This window comes from Carcharodon carcharias, chromosome 25 (assembly GCF_017639515.1).
Source record: "Carcharodon carcharias isolate sCarCar2 chromosome 25, sCarCar2.pri, whole genome shotgun sequence".
Classification (NCBI taxonomy): domain Eukaryota; kingdom Metazoa; phylum Chordata; class Chondrichthyes; order Lamniformes; family Lamnidae; genus Carcharodon; species Carcharodon carcharias.
The window spans coordinates 22,136,808-22,149,769 of NC_054491.1; the positions used below are offsets into that span (position 1 = coordinate 22,136,808).

The 12,962-nt window shown below is 40.5% G+C and overlaps 1 long non-coding RNA gene across 2 annotated transcripts in view; it reads right to left on the minus strand.

Annotated features, from left to right (window-relative positions):
• The window catches only part of LOC121269687, a 131,153-nt gene that overhangs the window by 56,818 nt on the left and 61,373 nt on the right, over positions 1-12,962 (minus strand). For both annotated transcript variants that reach the window (XR_005941392.1, XR_005941391.1), the window contains exon 4: positions 11,407-11,450. This is a non-coding gene — a long non-coding RNA (uncharacterized LOC121269687). The remainder of the gene's footprint in view (positions 1-11,406; positions 11,451-12,962) is intronic.

The window sequence follows — 12,962 nt, forward strand, 5'->3', positions numbered from 1 at the left end:
TCAAATGCTTTTGGCCAAAACAGAGAAAGTCTGTCACAATTGCCCATTCACATTGATAGATTTTTGTTAGGCAAGGGCATTAAAGGTGATGGAACAAAAGCAGGTAGATGGCGTTCAAGTACAGAACAAACATGATCTAATTGAATGGTGCAACAGGCTCCAGGGGCTGAATGGTGTCCTCTTGTTCTTATGTTTCCTACATTAAAATTGTGATTAAACTTCAAAAAGCATTCCATTGGCTGTAAAGTGCTTTGAGACATTCTGAGGTCATGAAAGTTCTGCATAAATGCAAATACTTTGTATTTCATTATCAAATATGTTTAACAGCATTTAATGAAAGGAATTAATGCAGAGGAACACAAGTGACTGCCAGGCTATTTTGAGAGTCCAATTTTCTCCCCCGTTTCCTGAAAGCTGGGGAACAGCTCAAAAGGAGCCAGGAACCTTCCAATAAGTTGCAAAAGCGTCATTCTTTTTGAGAATCAGGAGTGGCCCAGAGGGTAGCATTCACACCTCGGTCAGAAGGTTGTGGGTTCAAGTCCCACTCCAGAGACTTAAGCACAAAATCTAGGCTGAAACTCCCAGTGTGGCACTGAGAGAGTACTGCATTGTTGGTGCTACCATCTTTCAGAGGGGACGTTAAATTGAGGCCCCATCTACCTACTCTAGTGGCTGTCAAAGATCTGTTGGCACTAGTTAAAGAAAAGCATGGGGGTTCACCAAGTGTTCTTGCCAATATACATCCCTCAACCAACATCACTAGATTATGCGATGATTATGGGAGCTTTTGGGAGCTTGCTGTGCATAAAATGACTGCTGTGCTTCCCTACCTTACAAAAGTGACTTTACTTTAAAAGGTACAATGTGGGCTGTCAAGTGGTTTGGAACATTCTGGAAAACGCAATATGAAAATATAAATCTTTCCTCCTTCGAAACCTAAGCAAAACTAATGTTGCCTATTCAGGGTCTTGGAAACACCTTTGCATCTGGCGCCTGGGTTCCATCAACCTCCCCAGCTGTCACCTTATATTAAAGTTGAAAAGTGCAGGACTTCAGGAACTGTGTGATCACGAGCTCAGCTTTTTCCTTCACCTCTGATCTGTCACCAAGACCACTGTGCTTAATCTCAGTAACATTGCTCTCTCCATCACCACAACCTCCCGCAAACCACCCCCACCCCACCCACCCCCGCCCATACCATGCTGGAATCCTTATTCTCTCTTCTTATTGCTCCCATTCCCTTGGACCTGCATTCTAATCTCCATGCAACCAAACTAAAATCCTGCACCCTAAACACCTGTCCTTGAAAAGCTCCATAGCATTTCCGTACACCAGCAGGCTGACAACCTTCTGAGATCTCCGCACTTTATTATGGCCTCTCGTCCATCCCTGATTTTAATTGCTCCATGATTGGTGGTCCTGCCTTCAGCTGCCTAGGTCTTAAGCCTGAAATTCCCTCCCTAAACCTCTCCAACTCTCCCTCCTCCTTTAAGATGCACCTTAAAACCTACTTCTTTGGTCACCTATCCTACTGGCTTGGTATCAAATTAAATTTTATGATACTTCTGTGCAGTCTTTGGGATATTTTACTATGTTAAAGATTCTATATAAATGCAAATAGTTGTAGTTATGATCCTTGTCCTTCGTTTCATATCCATTTGTGGCCTCCCAGTGCACAGCTTCAGCAATCAGCTCCAGCCATATATATCCCTACATATTTCCTCTGAGTCTGACCTACTCCTTGTTCCCCACATTCCCACCTCACCATAGGTGGCTGTCTATGCTGGCTGCCAATAGAACCATCCTCTGTTACTTTAGGAAGCTTCCCAGGTTCCTTCATGTTATTGTTCTTCCAGATAACTCCTGCGTGGCAAACTGGTGATTATTCAATCATTGACACTTTATACTGCAACAAATATTATTATAAAGTTGTACAGCACAGAATGGGGCCATTTGGCCTGTTGTGCCTGCGCCAGCTCTTTGAAAAATTTTATGCAATTGGTCCCCCTTCCCTGCAACTTCCTTAGAAACCTGTAATTTTTTCTCCAATTATTTACCCAACTTCCTTTTGAAAGTCATTAATAAATCTCTTTCTATCATCCTATCAGGCAGTGCAATCCAGATCATAGCAAGTTGCTTCATAAAAATATTCTCCTCATCCCCCCTGGCTTTTTTTGCCAATTATTTTATTTTATGTCCTCTGGCTAACCAGAGGGAGCAGTTTCTCCCTATCTACTTGATCAAAACCCTGCACAATTTTAAACACCTTTGCTGAAATTTTGCCAATCACATCAGTTCCAGAAGCTGTCGACATGATGACTAATTTTTTTCTTGATGTATCTTATTTGTTTTTGGATTTCTCTGTCTCTTTGTTGACTTGCTGTTTTTCATGAAGATTTCCACAGTAGGAAGATCACTCATCAATCTCCCTGGCTGCGGTTTTGCTATCACATCTCACTCCAATCCTAAGTACCGTCAGTGCGACAGACAAGGGACAGTTTATCACCTGCTGTCCCAGCCACTTGAGCACTTGAGAGACTATTTCCTGACTGATCCTGATGATGGCTGATTGATCTGATGGTTCTGTGTTTGTAACTGGGAACTCCTCCAATATTAATGCTCCCTTAAAGAAGATGAAGAAGAATGTACTTTTGTAGTTTCAGCTCGGTTTGGAGGACTGGTAGTTTGCAAAGCAATCAGAAAGGAGCCTTTATCTTTAGTCTTCTTGTGAATTGTCCTGATGAGTGCAAGACGAGAAGCTTCAGCAACATATCTCTTTTCTCAGTGATACTCAAGTTCTGTACTACCAAAGGACTATTAGCATTTATATGTTTCCATAGTGAAGCTAACATTGCAATGCAAAATTATGTTTCAGATTTATCAAGCATCAGTGTGACCAAGATTCTGCGTGGCCAGACTGATCTCGTAAGACTATGGAAAGTTCAGACTTCAAACATTTTAAGGACTTCAAACCCATTTCGAAAATATTTTTCTCCCCATCCCACTGTTAACACTGTTCCTTTGGCCAAGCAGTGTTTCCTCACATGAGACTAGATTTTGAGGGGACATCACGACCAAGCCCAAACCTTTTCTCATCAGATATGCATTTACGTGCATTTTATGGCTCAGTGCTTAGCTCTCTTGCCTCGGAGTCCAAAGGTTTCTGGTTTCAGCTCTCCTCCAGAGACTTAAGCATAAAATATAGGCTGACACTCTCAATGCAGCACCGAGGAGTGCTGCACTGTTGGGGGTGCAGTCTTTCAGATGTATCATAAAATCGGGACCCAGTCTGTCCTCTCAGATCCCATGGTACTATTCAAAGATGACGAGGCCCTGGTTAATTCAAACATTTTAGTATGAAAATTTACTGAATCAACAGGATTCGCCTGTAATGTACTTCTTCTTTACAGCTTCTATTTACATTTCATATAAATATATACAATCTAGTCATTTTTTTTTGCTAAGTAATTTGAAATATTCAATAATTACATTTAAAGCAACTGGTGTGAAATAAAGATTTAAATGAATAGATAATTTGAATCAAACACCTTTGAATTAACAAAAATATCCTGCAATGTTTTGTTAGGCTTGTCCCATCATAAGCACAAAAGAATAGGAGCAGGAGTAGGCCATTTGGAACACTCAAGCCTGTTCCAGCATCCAATAAAACATTGACTGATCTTCTACCGCAACTTCACTTGCCCATCCAATTCCCATGTTGTGAAATCTGTTCACCTCAGTCTTAAATATACTCAACGACTGAGCATCCATAGTCTTCTGGGAAAAAAAATTCCAAAGATTCACAACTCTCTGAGTGAAACGTCTTCTCGTTACAGTCCTAAATGGTCACCTCCTTATATAATTCTGGGCTCTCCAGCCAGGGGAACGCCCTCTCAGCATTTAAAAGCATCTTCCTTTTGTCCCTTCTTTCTAAATGCGGGTTGAAATGTGTGTGTGTGTAAGAAACAGGAGCAGAAGTGAAGCATACGGCTCATCGAGCCTGCTCCAGCACGCAATACGATCATGGCTTATCTTCAGCTTTAACTCCACTTTCCCACCAGCTCTCTATATTCCTCAATTCCCTGAGAGATCAAAAATCTGTATATGTTAGCCTTAAATTTATTTAATGATGGTACATTCGCAATCCTTTGAGTCAAGGAATTTCTCCTCATCTCAGGTTAACTGGCCTGTGGTTCCTGGTTTTCTCTCTCCCTCCTTTCTTGAATAGTGGTGTTACACTTGCTAACTTCCAATCTGCTGGGACTGTTCCAGAATCTAGGGAATGTTGGAAGATCATAGCCAGCACATCCACTATCTCCGCAGCTATCTCTTTTAGAACCCTAGGCTGTAGGCCTTTAGGTCCTCGGCATTTGTCAGATTTTCGTCCTTCAAACTTCTCCAACACTCTGCTGGTATTAATTATCTTAATTTTCTCACTCTTTTTATCCCCTAGGTTATCCTCTATTTCTAGCATGTAACTTATGTCTTATACTGTGAAGACAGACAAAAAATATTTGTTCAATGTCTCTGCCTTTTCCTCATTCCTCATGATAATTTAACCTGTCTCTGCTTCTAAGCGACCAATGATTACTTTAGCTACTCTCTTCCTTTTTATCTGGCTATTAAAGCTCTAATAATCTGTTTTTATACTCCTGGATAGTTAACTTTCATGTTTTATTTTTGCCCGTTTTATCAACTTTTTGACAGCCCTTTCTTGGTTTCTAAAACACACCAAAACCTCAGACTTCAAACTATTCCTGACAAGATTATAAACCTCTTCTTTTAATCTAATACTATGCTTAACCTCCTTAGTAAGCCACAGATGGATCTTGTTGCAAGAATTTACAGAACAGAAACAGGCCATTTGGGAAAACTATGCCAGTGTTTATGCTCTACACAAGCCTCCTCCCATCCTACTTTATCTCACCCAATCCTTCTATTCCTTTCTCCCTTAGTATTTATCTAACTTCCCTGAAAATGCATCTATGCTATTCTCCTCAACCACTCCCTGTGGTAGCAAATTCTAACCACTCTCTGGGTAATGAAGCTTCTTCTGATTTCCGATTGAATTTATTAGTGACTACTTTATATTTATGGCCCCTTATTCTGATCTCACCCACGAGTGGAAACATCTTCCCTACATCTATTCTATCAAAACCTTTCATAATTCTAAAGATTGCAATCAGCCTTCTCTTTTCTAGAGAAAACAGCCACAGTCTGTTCAATTTTTCTCGATAGTTATACCCTCTTAGTTCATCGTTGTAAAAAAGAGAAGTATACAGGCATACAGAGACACAGATAATAGACAGAGGGAGACACACACGTCCATTTCACACCCACTCACTCCCTCCTGCAGTCAGTTCTATATTTAAACGTCTCAGTGGCTCAAGAAATTCTTTGACAAATTTCTACTGTTGACACCATTGTCCATGCTCTGGGAGACCTCAATCCCACTGTAATAAGCACATCTCTCATACACTGACAGCACATGCTGCTCCAAAGCCCCTGCAGCTTGTGATAGCAATACAGTAACACCCTCACCATCAGGGCCCCTCTGTCATGGCCAAGGCGTTACACTGTCAGATTCATATTTCTGACAAGCCCTTTGATGTGATTGTCTCACAATGTCTTTGGATTTCAATAACAGGCTTTGTCTTTCCTTGCAGTGAAGTGGATTATAACTCTAGCCCCAATAGGGACTACCCTAGATCGGGAGCACTCCCTTAACAATCACCCTCACTTAAGCTCGAAGCAGCCACCTCACAGACACTTATTTTGGGTCTGATAATGTGAACTATATCTCCTCCAAGGAAGATGATTATCAAAAGATATTACCTTCTTCCAGATAACCTGTTAGATAATTTGTCAGCCAAGTTATAATTACCCGGATATTATAAGGGTCCTGGGGCCTCTCTTCAAAAAATTGTATCTCCCCACTTTCAGAAAATACAAGAGAGGTGGGTTCTTAAGCTGCATACAGAAGACTACAAGAAACATTATATTTTACTAACTTATTTACAAGTTTATTAAGATCTACTTAACATGCAATACAATTGAAAGTGGATAAGTACATCGCAATGTTAATGACTATAAAGATTTTAAAAAACAGTCTTGGTTCTAACAGAGAATCCAGCAAAAAAGGCTTTAAAATACAATGCTATAGTTAAAATTAGTTATGGATATCCATCAAATATTTAGAGTAATTTGTTGCCTTAAATCCCCCATTGATTCAGTTGATGGGCAATTGGACACAAAAGCTGTCCGCTTTAAGATATTCAACCCCTCAACAACCGGAGAAACATTATTACCCTTCGGCAACATCCCTGATTTTCTGAAGGGAAATTTGAACATTTATACCCTTCTAAAACCAGGTTACATCACCTTTAGCAGCACTGGCTGCTGCCTCCTTGGTTAAACGCCTTCTTCTTGATTAGCCCTTAAAATTCTCTATTATTTAACTATTAAAATTGTTTTATTATATCAACACTGCTAGCCAATAACTGGTCAATATATACTTATAATATGTTTCAAGATCCTTCTTGATTTCTTGCAATTGCTTCTATTCCTTCATAAAGTGATTTTAAACTTTTAATAGAAAAATATAGATTTATTTAAATTGTATTTTTCTTTTCCAGCTTGGACAGAACTGCATTCCTATAATATTTATTTTTGTGTCGGGTGTCTGATCATGACCAATTCTGATTAGCTAAGCTAAATTTTAGGGATATCTTCTTAATAGATAATGGGAATAGTACCACTCTGTGCCATCATTAATCTCCCCTAAATTTCCTTTGCTAGTGAATAAGACAATTAAGCTTTTCTTTATTACCAAAAAAGGAAAGAGGCCCAGTGCTACCTGGTGGATGGTACGGATGATGTAACGTCTGTTTCTAGTTCAAAGCAGAGCTGTGAGGCTAGTGCTGCCAATGTATATATTTGAGGGCTTCTGGGTAACAATGGCTATCCATGAATCTATGTCCATTAGTATAATGTCCTAAATATATATGAATTAGTATATTAGTATACATTAGTATAATGTCCTAAATATATATGAATTCTACTTTTTTCCTTCAGAGAAGAACCATCTCATTGAAAATATATTGTGTAGAACTTGAGAGACTTCCCATTTTGTTGATGGGTAGCTAGTGTGTTGCCAGCCAGAGTGGAGGTGGGGGAGAGGCGGAGGGTCAGGAGTTTGGTAAATCTGTCACACGGTGAGTTCACCTCTGGGACTCGGGTTCAAACCCAGCCCAGGCTAACTGGAGGAAAGTCTCCCTTCTCCTCAACTGTAAAGATCCTACACGACAGGAGTTAAAGACTCTTGCAGCCTGACCCTTTCTACAACACAAAACTGATCCTAATGAACAGTCTCACTCTGAGAAACCACTGAAATTTTAGAGCACAGGTGCCCTTCATGCCTGTCCTAGTTTTATGAAAGAGTTATCCACTTTCCCTGCCCTTTCCCCTTAGACCTGCAACCTTTTCCACTCCAAGTATCTATCTGATTCCATTTTGATAGGTATTATTGAATCTGCTTCCACCAACCTTTCATGGAGCACATTCCACAGATTACAATAACTTGCTATGTAAAAAAAGTTCTAATTGCTCCCTGCTCTCATATCACCTTAAATGTGTCCCCTCTGGTGACTAACCCCCAACCACTTCACCCCCATCAGAGGAAACAGTTTCTTTTTATTTAGTCTATCCTCATAATTTTAAATCTTTCCTTAACCTTCTCTGCTCCAAGGAGAACAACTCCAGCTTCTCTAGTTTCACCACATAACTGCAGCCCCTCATCCCTGGTACCAGCCCAGTAAATCTCCACTGCTCCCTCTCCAAGGCCTTGACATCCTTCCTAAAGTGTGGCGCCCAGAATTGGACACACTCCTCCAGCTGAGGCCCAACCTGATTTAGCAGATTTTACTGAAAAACAGCTACTGCAGGAAATGGAACAGTTGGTCAATTGTGGGGGTGCTGCCCTTCTAGAATTGGGACTAGAACACCTACAGTGTAATAGTAATCCGATAATCTGTTTTAGCGATTTAGATTGAGGGTTAAATATTGACCAAGAGAACTCCGGTGCTATTCTTCGAGGTGTGCCTCATTGGCTGTACGACGTTTTTAGATGCCCTGAAGTCTTGAAAAGCGCAAGTTTAATTTTCTTGTTCCTTTCGTGGCTTGGCACAAATTAACAACAGAACCAAGGAACTTCTGGTCTCTCTGGCTATGGTGCAAAATCAGACATGGTTTTTACCCATTAAACTATCAGGCGAACCTCCTTACTGGCATCTATCTGACCAAAGGGAGGGAACTTTGATGAAGAATAATAAAAAGTTTAGTGATCAGATCTGTCCCAATTTGCAGATGTACTGTCCCCAAAGAAAAGAGAGTCACTCTAATTTCACAGCCCTGCACACTTGAGAAACCAAATCAGCTTTCTCCCCAAGGGGCCTAGATCTGGCTGCAGCACACACTGACCTATTTATTAAAGTACATCAATGAAATATTATTTTAAAATACATTCTGAAGGTAAAGTCAAACCATCTGGATCACAGCGGGAGTCAACAGAGAATTCTCCGGTTTCTCTGCAATGGATCCATTTACAATAATGCATCATAATCAAGCTTTCAGTTCTTGTTCTCAGTGAGTCCCTCCCCATCAAGAAAGGAGGTCTTTGTACGCTAGACAAAACCTTCTACCTCGGCCAGAATCGAAATGGACTGTTTGCAGTTACTAACCATGTACCAGAGGCGTCTTTGGATGCCAAAAAAATGCAACAGGCACAATTCACAGAGGCTGGTCAAGTAGTGTTAATGCATGTAGAATCATAGAATTGCAAAGTACAGAAGGAGGCCATTCAGTCCATCATGTCTGTGCCTGCCCTTTGAGAGGTCTATTCCTTCAGTCCCATTCTCTGCCTCTTTCACTACAATCCTGCAAATCTTTATTTTTTCAAATATTTATTCAATTCCCCTCTGAAAGTTATTGAATCTGTTTCCACAGACCTTGTAAAAACATTTCTCCTCATCTTCCCATCTGCCACATTTACTAATTATCTTAAATCGATGTCTTCTTGTTACTGCCTCTTCCATTCTATCCAAACCCCTCATTATTTTGAACATCTCTGTTATTATTTTGAATATCTCTGTTAAATCTCCTCTTAACCATCTTCTTTATTCAAACAGGGCAGTGATATCATTTTAATGGAAGACTTCCATTGCTTACCGGAATGGTACCAGAGATGAGGGATTTCAGTTATGTGGAGAGACTGGAGAAGCCAAGGTTGTTCTCCTTGGATCAGAGAAGGTGAGGGGAGATTTGATAGGGGTGTTCAAAATCATTAAAGGTTCAGATAGAGTAGATAAGGAGAAATTGTTTCCAGTGATAGAAGTATCAGTAACCAGAGGACACAGATCTAAGGTGACTGGCAAAAGAAACAAAGGGAAAAATTTTTTAACTGCGAATTATGATCTGGAATGCACTGCCTGAAGTGGAAGCAAATTCAACAATAATTTTCAAAATGGAATTAGGCAAATACTTGTCGGGAAAAACTTGCGTGACTAAGAATGTGACTAAAGAGCTATCACAGCCACGACTGATCAAATGGTCTCCTTTTGCACTGTATAGTCATAAATGTTTGGGTAGCACCACCACTATAATGCTTACTTGCCTCATCTTTATCTCCAGCCACAGAAATCACGAGAAACATCAGGAATTTGCAATGCAGAATGGCATCAGTTCATAATCCTGACTTGGAGGGCAGAGGGTTTTAATCTAATTCATGAGACTCCCGCCAAATGTATGAAAATTGGTCGCCTTGTGATATTAGAACCCCATCCAACACTACCATCCAGCACCATGAGGTATTCAGAGATTCGATGAATTATGTTACAATATGTCAGACTGTGATCTTTCTTTTACAGTTAGCAGGGAACATGAAGACAAAGAGATTCTAATGCAACACTGATAAAATATGTCATTTATTTAATTGCAACTATTAGGTCACATAAAATGCAAACAATCACTTGCATTTAAAAAGCACATTCAACATAGTAAATCATCGCAAGACTCTTCACAAGGGCACTATCAAATAAAATTTAATAACAAGCCACATAGGGAGATATTAATACAGGTGGTCAAAAGCTTGATCAAAGAGGTAGGTTTTAAGGAGCATCTTAAAAGAGGAGTGTTAGGGAGGTTTAGGGAGGGAATTCCAGGGCCCAGGCAATGCTGGAGTGATTAAAACCAAGGATGAGCAAGGGTAAGGATTGGAGGACAAAAATCTCAGAGCCAGCATCTTCAGGAGCAGATGAACAAAGAAGACCATTTAGTCCCTCAGAGCCCCTCTCCATTCAATTAGAATATGGTTAATCAGCATTTCAATATCATTTACCCATCTTTCCTCTAGGGCCCTTGATACCCCTACCCAACAAAACAGTCAAGAACAAGTGTGAATGAGGGAGAAAAGAGTGACTTTTTTTAGAGAGAGAAATAATATAAATATTTTGCCTTATGTAATGTAACGAGTTCTGATCCCAATGTCAGTCATTAACATAAGGCATAATTGGTAAGGGACAAACACCCATTCACCCATCACTCCTGTACTCAATGACTTACATTAGCTACTGGTCTGGCAACATCTCAATTTTAAAATTCTCATCCTTGTTTTCAAATCCCTCCATAGCCTCGCCTTTCCCCAACCTCTGCCATCTCCTCCATCCCTACAACTCTCCGAGACACCCATACTCCTCTAATTCTGGCTCTTGCTCACCCCTGATTTAAACTGCCCCACCACTGGGAGTCATGCCTTCAGCTGTCTGGGCCTTAAGCTCTTGACATTCCTCCCTAAACCCACCTCTCTCCTCCTTTAGGACACTCTTAAAATTTGCCCTTTAACCAAGGTTTTGGTGATCTTTCTTAATATCTATTTATGTGGTTCAGTATCAAAAGTTGTTTGATAATGCTCCTGTGAAGCGCCGTGGCACATTTTTGTTACATTAAAGGTGCTGTATAAATGCACATTATTGTTATTGTTACAAAATGCTAGGGCTTTCTTTTCTCCTTTTGTTTGGCAAGTGACTGAAGAACAAGACTTGGCATCTGATAACAAAATCTTTGGAGGAATTTATTTCCTATTCTTGCCCAGAACCATGCAATGGCAAACCCAATGTGTCACAATAGTCGAAAAAGTCAGAATGTTAGTTGGAAAAGCAAATTGGGGTTACAATTTGCCTGTGCTCTACTTTTAATGTGCAGGAATCTGTTTGTGTTAATATGCAATATTTTAATGACTCCATTAAGCCATTGGCTGAAATGGCCTCACAGAGGAACGTCAGTCCACATAAAGAATCCAACCTCTCAACAGCTCAGCCTCAGAAGATTTATTAATGTGAATCAAGCACTTACCTCTTATGAGCTTTGTTTTCTGAATCCAAGTTTCTTTTTTTTCTCTATGAGAGGGGAAAAAAAAGTTCTGATTAAAAAACCTAAGTTGGAAAATTGTCCACCCAACTCGACCTTGGACTTTTGAGACCTGAAGGGCCCTAAGTTTTATGCAGCTTGAGATCTCAAACAAGGTTTTTGGTTTTTATTCTTTCATGGGATGTGGGTATTGCTGGCAAAGCCAGCATTTTGTTGCCCATCCCTCACTGCCCTTGAGTAGGAAGTGGTGAGCCACCTTCTTGAACTGCTGCACATCACGTGGTCTAGGTACACCCACAGTGCTGTTAGGAAGAGAGTTCCAGGATTTTGACCCAGCAACAGTGAAGGAACGGCAATATATTTCCAAGTCAGGGTGGTAGCATTTGATTCAGGGAAAGTTAGCCTCAGTGCCTCTCTGCAAGGGAGGGAAGATAAGAACAAAATCAGCTAAGGCCCCACTCCTGAATACTCTCCAGTGACTACTGGAGAGACTGAAGGTTGTGTTTGTTCTCATTAGAGCAGAGAAGATAAAGGGGACATTTGGTCAAAGTGTTCAAAATTATGGAACATTTTGTTAGAGTTAATAAAATGCAACTGTTTCTGCTGGCAGGGGTAGCAGTCACTAACCAGAGGACAAAGATTTAAGATAAAGGAACCAGGAGGGGAGATGAGGAGAAAATTTCTTATGTGGCGAAATTTGCAATCTGTTGCTTGTAAGGAGGTAGAAGCAGATTCAATAGTAACTTTCAAAAGGGAACTGGATAAATACTTGAAGAGGATAAGATTTCAGGGTAGTGAGGAAAGGAAAGGGCAAGGGAATAATTGGATTCAATCTTTACAACAGCTGGCACAGGCATGATGGGACAATTGGCATCCCCTGTGCTGTACTAATCTGTGATACTAAAAGAAGCACCGTCCTTCCTACATGGTCATACTTGGCTGAGGTCTAGTTTGCTCACCTTGACCTCTTCAGGTGATGCATTCCTGATTATAACAATTCAAGCTCCTCTTCTCTCACCTCTGGCTCATTTGCCAATTACTTTAAATCTGTGTCCTCTGATTAACGACCCTCCTGTCTTCTAAGTCAGGAGTAATTACCTACTTGTTTAAGGTACATCATTAAAACAGCACTACGACTGCAATTTTCCTATACTTGCTTTTACAATGTGTTTATTTTTTGACAGTTGAGGAGGTGTTCAGAACCTCACGAGCTGACCCAGTATTACATTGATGGCACAGTGCAGCACTGAGACACACAGATCAGTCTGGGCTGAGAAAACCACGGCTACAATTATGACCTCCTTGGGAAAATCAATCCTGGGCTTCTTTCTCCCAAACATTATTCTGTAGTTGCTGATCGAAGGCTTGCATATGCTGATCTCAGGGGTGAGGTCTATCTGTGATGCCATCCATAGTTGAATAACCAGTTGACACTCACAATCATGGCTCATTCAGGAAGAATGACCACATAGGTATCACTCCTGCCTATGAGGCAGGGTGGCATGGGTTCAAGTCCCAGAGACAAACACTAAAGCAGGTTA